Source organism: Rhyacophila brunnea, unplaced genomic scaffold (genome assembly GCF_057557595.1).
Source record: "Rhyacophila brunnea isolate RB1 unplaced genomic scaffold, BYU_Rbru_1.0 scaffold_21, whole genome shotgun sequence".
NCBI classification, from domain to species: domain Eukaryota; kingdom Metazoa; phylum Arthropoda; class Insecta; order Trichoptera; family Rhyacophilidae; genus Rhyacophila; species Rhyacophila brunnea.
In genome coordinates this window covers 22,965,745-22,974,415 of record NW_028232871.1, presented here as the reverse complement: position 1 = coordinate 22,974,415, position 8,671 = coordinate 22,965,745, and the positions used below count along the sequence as shown (strand labels likewise).

The 8,671-nt window shown below is 33.5% G+C and overlaps 1 protein-coding gene across 1 annotated transcript in view; it reads left to right on the top strand.

Annotated features, from left to right (window-relative positions):
- The first annotated feature begins 282 nt into the window (after positions 1 to 282).
- Hers (Histone gene-specific Epigenetic Repressor in late S phase) overlaps positions 283 to 8,671 on the top strand; it is a 543,873-nt gene continuing 535,484 nt past the window's right edge. Inside the window, exon 1 of the mRNA XM_085949050.1 lies at positions 283 to 533. The gene's annotated coding sequence lies outside the window, so the exon portion shown is untranslated. The remainder of the gene's footprint in view (positions 534 to 8,671) is intronic.

Sequence of the window (8,671 nt, the reverse complement as noted above, 5' to 3'; positions counted from 1 at the left end):
GATACGTAGATATTTTTAAAAACACAAATTAATTTATTCATAGGCAACATTAAATTTAAAATACACAACTAATCTTCATATTATTTTATTATTATTAAAACAATATTTTTTACGTAAAATGTATTCAATTTTTCCTTTACAATATTAAATCTTCCTTGAACTATGGTTTTTAAGTTCGGACGCACGCCGCAGAAGAAATCTACTGTTTAAAGCTGTATTACAAAAGCTCTCCAAGAGATCGCGCCAGTAGTTCCGCCACTTGTGGCAATGTCCAAAATGGCCGATGTCACTTTAGACAAGTGCTCAGGGCGGGGATGTTTTCGCGATCTCTTTTCGATTCCGCGTTCCTAATATTTCATCGCTTGAAATAACGCGTTTGTGACAATCCGAATACAAAAACAAAACAGTTACATCGTTATACTGGCACAGCCAAAAGTTTTATTCGAAAATTATGTTCCTAAGTGTCGTGTTTATGATTTCCTGCAAGGACATAGAGATGTAAAATGTGTACAGTGTCTCCTAACTAAATGAAGGTAAACAAATATTTTAATTTACTATTTGACTGACATTAACGCTACAATATTAAACTTGCGCCATAATCAATGCGTCTTTTGTTGTTCTAATTACATTTTATTGTCTTAGATATTAGTTTCTCTTTATTGTAAAAGAGAGATACTTTGGTGGAGCTTTTGACGAGAAAATCGATTATTTTCCTCTTTTATCATCTCAATTAGACTAATACCAGCGGAAATCATTGAAGCTAATTTCACCCGATGTCTATTTAATGTATTTAGCTTAAATGCATCCAAGGATTTATCCGAATTATTTTAAACATCGGTGTCTAAAATCACATGTCTACAAGTTGACAACGGCCCGTGTTAACAGTGGATATTCTTATCAATTTGATACTAGCGTACATTTGTCCCGCTCGCACCCTTTGTAACAAAACATCCGAACCCTTTTCAATAACGAAATATTTGACCCTTTTTATGGAGTTTGATTTATTTACTGCACGTTGGATACCCAGATGAATAAAATGCTTTGGGTATAATTTATTTGTACTTACATAACGGCTGTCTTCAAATCACAACTAAAAGAATCCAATAAGATTCTCATCCCTTTATTTTGATTAGGTTATTACCTATTATCTATCAGTAAATTTCCTAAATTCAAGATTTTAGTATAAACATTGGGCACGTGTATAATTTACATTAATTCTGACGCACTGTGAAGTTATGTTGTTGTTATGACCTAAATTGTCCGTAAAAATAAGGAAATGTTAAAAAATACTTGCACATTAACAATATTAATATTAAATGTGTTATCTACAGATATCACCGTAATTGGTAATTCCAATGTATATAAACAAAATGAAATAGTACCTATCTACCCATTTACTGATCACATCACGGTTGAACCCTGTGATTTCTCGAGAATTTTCGAGAAAGGTTCTTCCTTCCTGGAAAAGCGGAAACGTGATAAAAATTTCATGAATTTTTGAGAATTTCAATAACTATTTTAAATGATAGTTTCAAAATTTTGGAAAAATATTCTCGAAGAGTCTAATAAATTCTATCGACAACGTCTGCCTACTCGTGTCAATTCGTATACGTGCAATGCCCGAATTCGATGAGAGTTTAGTTAGCTCTATATTATGTACAATATATTTAAATTTGTAAAAATAGCGAGTTGTTGCAGTGCCACCTGTCAACATTCTTGTCGATGATATTTAGCTAACAATACTACTATATTCTTTATACTATGCAATAATAAGTAACAGTATTCATAGCTAAAGAACGTGTCGTTTTCAATAGGTACCAATATAGATTGGTAGGTATCTATTTCGATAAAACCACGGTATTTTACGTGAGTTTCATTGCTATTTTATTAAAATAGTTTTTTATTTGTAAAAATAACGAAACTTTAGATAGTACAGCACGTACAGTGAATGGGTTAACATGATGTGTAGTGCGCATGAGAGGGATACAACATGGGTGTTCTATTTATCCGATCGCGCAACAAAGACGCGACATATTTCGCATATCAATTTACGTATGTCAGAGAGATTTTTTTTAGTTATTTTTACAGTCCACTATACTACTATAAGAAGACTACGCCTCAGTTAAAGGCACGGGGATTCACATGTTAAGTAGATAAGTAATACAACGAGGTCATACGAGGTTAATTTGAGAAGACTTTCAAATAACCTGGTTAATCAAATAAATAACGGAATAGTTAATTCTTCCTTCCTTCAAGATCTCAATGAAATCATCTTATATTACAACTTACCGAATGTAGACGGTTTTTACATTTCAACAACTCAATTATTCTGGTGAAATCGACGCGTTGGACTTGTTCTGTTTATCAAAAAATGAAAATTGTTGAATTTGACGCTATTGTGATTGCTGTCAGTTTACCAACCATATTTACAGGACCCCCAAATCAGCTTGCTTTATTTTTGGTACCCCTCAGTGGCGTACTCCTACTACTTGTTTAACACTTACATTCCTAATGTTTTGATTTACGGTACCGCGTAGCCGTAAAGGCACCTTGCGAAGCCTCCGCGTAACTGTAGTATGTCGAGCTTCGAGATTTTTTTGCGGAAGATAGGTACATCTTGTGTGGGAGTTTCACGCAGACTTTCGCCATAGTCTGTACGTCTCAACCTGATCTGCCATTTCTTCAAGCCAAACAGATTCCTGTGGTATCCTGGAAGGTAACTTAAAACCATCTACAACACAAATATTATGTAGACCTCTCCAAACCAACCAGGAGCGGGACGTACCACTGATCTTAATCGGGCGTATCACGAGGCCTTACGTTTGGATGGAATGATGAAAATCAGCATTAGTTTTTTTAAGCGTTTGAATGGCTCATAAGCAGTTACTCAAGACTGAGGTCGTCTCATATTCAACTATCCTTTGACTACGCCTACTAATACGTATACTATAATAAAATGTCGAGTAGAGAAGCATTTTTACATAGAGGCGAAGATAAAAATGGTAATATATACAAAGAAAAACTAATACAATACGTTTTCAATTTATTCACATCTACTGTAAATACTATCTACATCTAATCGTGGGTAACCCAAGCTTTTGATTTCCTATGCCTTATTTTTAAGAATAATTATAAAAATACTGCCGGGTCGCTATTTTTTTAAAATCCTAATCAACTACTTCTTAAAATTATTGTGTTAAAGATCCAATATTTACAATAACTTAAAATAAAACGTGCCATGCTCCAAACGCTCCGACCTGGAAAAAAAGTCCCGGCTCGTCAAACCAGCTTCACTACAATGGAAATGTCGCTTTATTTAACACTTCCTAAAAAATAACCCGCGAATTTTATAAATTCCATTCAGAACCAATTACGAGAGCTTTGTTTTAGATGATGTCCCCAGAAAAAATCATGACAGCTTTGCTTCTCACCAGTTATAAGTATTATTTTAGAATTTCTCACTTAGCCGACTAGATTGGCATCGTATTGCGTTAAATCTAGTGTTTTTCGACTCCGAAAACAGCTTAAAACTTCTCATAAAAATGCTAGAATATTACTCTTGGAAATGAACATTTTGGCCTTATATACTTAATATAGATAGGTACATACGATTGAAGATACGATTAATAAATAGAATTCAGATAGGCTATATCCCAATACATAACATTTTGAAGCAGGGTTTTGAATGTGTGAGTGTCTTACGCAAATGAAACACATTATAGTCGTGCAATAATGTGTGTTGCAACCCTCAAATACAGTAAATACACCAATATTTAATGAGGGTCAGTGCATAAAACGAGAGCAGATGTCAGAACGAATGTCAAGATTAGAATGAAGTATTCTTGACACTCGTTTAAGTTTATCCCATTTTCTTCCACATTCGAGATCGATTGCCTGTTACTCCACATCCGTTAGGTATTTCAGTTGCCATTAATTCTGTGTTCCCTGGATATAATATAAATCATCATTTAGTTAGTAGACATTTTGATAATTTCGAGAAAATCTAACATTTATTCGATGATATGGCATATTTTTGTGAATGACAGTTGGCAACACTGTAACTATATGACAGATGTTTATAGTGACCAAGCAAATAAAATTCGTCTCGCTGTCGTGTCATCGTGCATCATCAAGTCATCGTTCATGATGATATTATTATGTCGTGTGTCTCTCCACAATAACAATAATATGAAATTGCAATCATTTGAGAGCGAAAAAGACATTAGTTTATGATACCGTGGCATTGAGCAAGAGGTAGGTAGGTACATATACGTGGCAACAAAGCAAGCGATTAACTTCCAACTCTGTAGTTACTGTAAATATTTTGCAAGATGGCTCGTATTTCGATCTGTCGATTGTCGCTAGACATGTGATTCACAACCTTTTCTTGTTTGGCAGAACCGTTGGAATATTTTGTAAAATCTTGGGTACGAAAAAGCATTAGTAGATACTGTATGTGGCTACAGTGATGTGATGACCTAAAGGTCCTAAAACATTCTCGAAATACCTACAAAATATTGATATTTAAATCTCTAATTTTACGGCCTTGATGGCTGAGCGGTAACGTATCGTTGGTGTTAGATTCGAATCTCGGGCCTGGTGAATTCATGTCACATGCCTTTATCAAATATTGTACTTAATTACTTTATATTATGGATATTCATTCCTATCACATTTATGTATTATTTTCGTGTGGGTAAGTAGATGAGTATCTTAAACGGATGCAAAGATAATCTTTGTAAAGTATACGCGTTCAAAACAAAATGCTTCCATCTCAAAGGTACCTTCACAATATGTATTAACCATAGAAAGAGGGGCAAGTAATCGGCTTTCTCATACAACTGAATGAAGCACGCCAACAATATCCGAAAACTTACGAGAAATAGCAACGCGATAAAAAAAATGCAGGGCATCACGTAGGATTTACTTTGTTCATTATAACGTACCCATATAATATAATGTTAACGTGGAAATTTTGCTGCAACTTGATTACCAGCCCACCTCACCATACTTCTTCACCATATCAGCCTGCTTCACCATACTTTCATATAACCTGCCGCCCCTAGGTATTAACATATTTCCATATTCTTCAAAACTTACGGACATGTCAATAAAGCACATTTATCAAAAAATTGAATTCCAGTAAATCAATACTGTGCTGTGACCTAATTGTAATGTTAGCAGGAAATACTTTAAAGCAAACAAAAGTAATAGTGCGTAGTAGACGGCGACGATCATTACTGACAACCGAATGCGTCAATTTTTATCAATTTGTTTATTGATTCTATAAAAATTCCCCTCCCACGTAAAACTATGGCATCGTATTTAAATAAACGATGCTTTCGAACATTGTTTAAAAATTGCTGAACCTGAACTGGTCAGCGGTAGCCCAGTGTTCCACAGAACCTGGTTGGGAACCACTCCTTTAGAAGATGAAAATAAGTGTAATATGTATTATCTTGATGACCACACAATTCGCGTTATGCTTTAGTCCATTGTTTCCCAAACATGCTAGTATCTTCGGAGACATCGATGTTTTCGACGTAGGCCAAATTTAACGACTAATTTATTATGCGTCCTTTCTTATGGTCCGTGAAGACAATTGAAATTTTCTCTTCGGAGTAACAATAAAGACCTTTTTTTTTTAGATTTTCCGAGCTGCCGATTGAAACACTTCCTTTAAGAATCAAATCGATGAAAGGGATTTTTTTTTCTAATAGACAAAATTATAATATAAATTTAATAATACTGTAATTATAGTAGATGCGATTGGCAACACTACGCGATTCATTGATAATTAAGTCAAACTACAGTAATATATCCTCGGCAGTTTATTTTTAATTGGCTCTACAATCCGATGTCGATCTTGACCGCCCTACGAAGACAATTCGTAACAGAGTTTTGTTTTATGAGAAGTTAGCCACTTATTAGGTCCATGATCTGGCTCAAAACATACATTGAAAAAACAACAACATGACTGTGATGTTGCCAGATCAGGGATTCCACAAAACTTATAAGCGTTACACGCTACGGAGCCACAACAGTCACTGATCGAATATATAATAACTAGGGAGCGGATTTATATGCAACAAAAAACATGATTATATGCATGCAAATATGCACTTAAAATCATTAAAATATGCAATAAAACCAAAGAAATCTGCAGTTCAAAATATACATTTTTATGGAAAAAAATTGTAAATACCCACTTCACCCAATATTACTGATAAAAAATCAAATAACAAATTAATAATCTCAATCAATATAAATCAATAACAAAAAATACAAATAATCAATATAAAGTTGATCAATTACAATTTTAAAAATAGTTTGTTTACAAGTACAAATAATTGAATAAGAAATGCAATGTAAACTATACACAACTTTAAAAAACAAAAACGACACACTTAACTAGGTAGGTACTATTCCTAAACACTACATATTAATTTACTGTTTTTTTTCTCCAAAAAAAGGTACTATTGTGCTCTGGCATTAAAATTTTCCGCATACCTGTCAGTATTTTGTTTATATGCGGAAAATGACCTCTCAACGTCGACAGAGGCGATTGGGCAAAATTTAAATAAAGGTGCCCGAGTTGACTTTACTTTTTCTGATAAATCCACAGCTCGGGGATGCCATTAAAAATGCAAGTGCATCTAAACTATCTACCTATCTAATTTAGTAATATTTCGATAAAATAATTAAAAAAAACTAAAATTATAAATGCAAAAGCCCTAAAATATGCATTTATTTATGAAATATGCTCTAATGTCTCAAATATGCTCTAGCGTCTCAAATATGCATTTATGTGCAGAATAAAAATTTATTTTTGGATTCAGCGTCTTTCAAAACGGATTTCTGTGCAACTCTCATAGCTGTGCATACTGTGCAACAAAACATGCACTAGCATATAAATCCGGGCCCTAATAATAACTAGCATTCAAGAGACTGAATAAGCTGTATTTTTTTTACAGTTAAAAGAGTAAAGTGAAACCAAATATAATACATATGTAGAATGTTTGCTAATTTAGAAGGAAATCCTGTGCGAAAAAATGAATAAAAATGAGATTTAAAATATGCTTGTTTTTATAGGTTTTTCTTCACCTGATTAAAATTGTATTTTTATGCAAATGTGTTACTTGGCTATCATAAAAGATGGACGTGACCCGTGTCCTGTGCAGTCTGATGCCTGATGATTTTCGACAAACAATGCAATCGTAACAGGTGAACATTGTAACTTGTGACAATTGCATTATCAAATTATAATATATCACCAAGAGAGATACACTTAAATTCTATGTTTTTATTATCATAGAGAACTATGCGATATGTACATTAGTGTCATTACAATACACTTAATATTTTTTTATATAATAGTATTTTAGTTGCCACCGTACAATATGTGAATTATGTATGTAGGTATGTAATTTTTTTCCCACATCCCAAAAGGCATCTTTTTACCGCCAAAATAATAATTCCGGAAATGTGGCTGTGCGTTAAATTTACAAAATAACTCACGTTTACGATAATAAGAAAAGTTTTTGCATAATGGCCGACCGGAAAATGAATATAATTTCAAATCTTCATTGTTTGCATAATAATATTCTAACGCCGAATTCACTGCTTGGCTCTCTCTAGCCTGGGTGGAGTAACTTATTACATTCAGTTCAGGAACCTGGCAATTTTTGGCAATAAGGGAGTAGTGTTGCCAACTGTTTTACATGACAAAATATGTCAGATTGGGCGGGAAAAATCGCTAATTGAGATCGATATCGAGACCCTGTTTATAGGTCTTAAGCTCCTCCTTTCTTCATAATAAATAATTACAAGATAAAAAAAACTTTTTATAATACCACGTTTTTAAATTTTCTGTTGAATCATATAAACTTGACAATTCTATGTATCAATAATTTAGGACAAATAAGGCAATTGTCAACAAATCATTTTTTTGCTATTTTGCAACAAACAAACGAACAAATATAAAATACTGAAATGTCATTTTGATTTCCATAGTAATGCACGTATATATTAATAATTTAGTTGCTAGGACCACCCCCTAAGCAACCAATAATAGTGATTGGATTACGGATTTCTTCCGAAATAACTTTTCATACAACTGAAAATGAATTCAATTCTACTTAAAGATGGCTAAAAGTTTCAAATGTCTAGCTAGTGGAGAAGTTAGTTAAAAATCAATTGCAAGACTTATACTGGATAAACAACCGCCGGACAAACAAGAATACGAGCTAAGAAAAACGTGGTAAAATAGCCTTTCTTGTCGTTTAATTTAAAATCTTGCTTTCATTAAAAGTCGGGAACTTTTTTTAGACACATCCACTAAAACATTTTAAACTTTTGACTAAAAGCGTTTTATGAAAACATAAAAACTAATTGCGATATCAAAAAACGTTACCTACTTACCAATTTTTCCAAACTCAGTCTCATAAAAAATGCTAAATATGGTAAGGAAAACGCACAAGTTGGTCAAACTATAAAGATAACGGGGTGTATCATGTCTCACCAATGTAAAGCTACTTGTCACATTTAAACGCTACACCCGCAATATAATGTATCTTCTTCTTGGTCGATTCCGCATGACCACCTTGAAATTCAGTAATCTTCTGAGGTTCCAATACTCTCCGCCCCTCCCGGTATTCTGCCTATCTCAGGA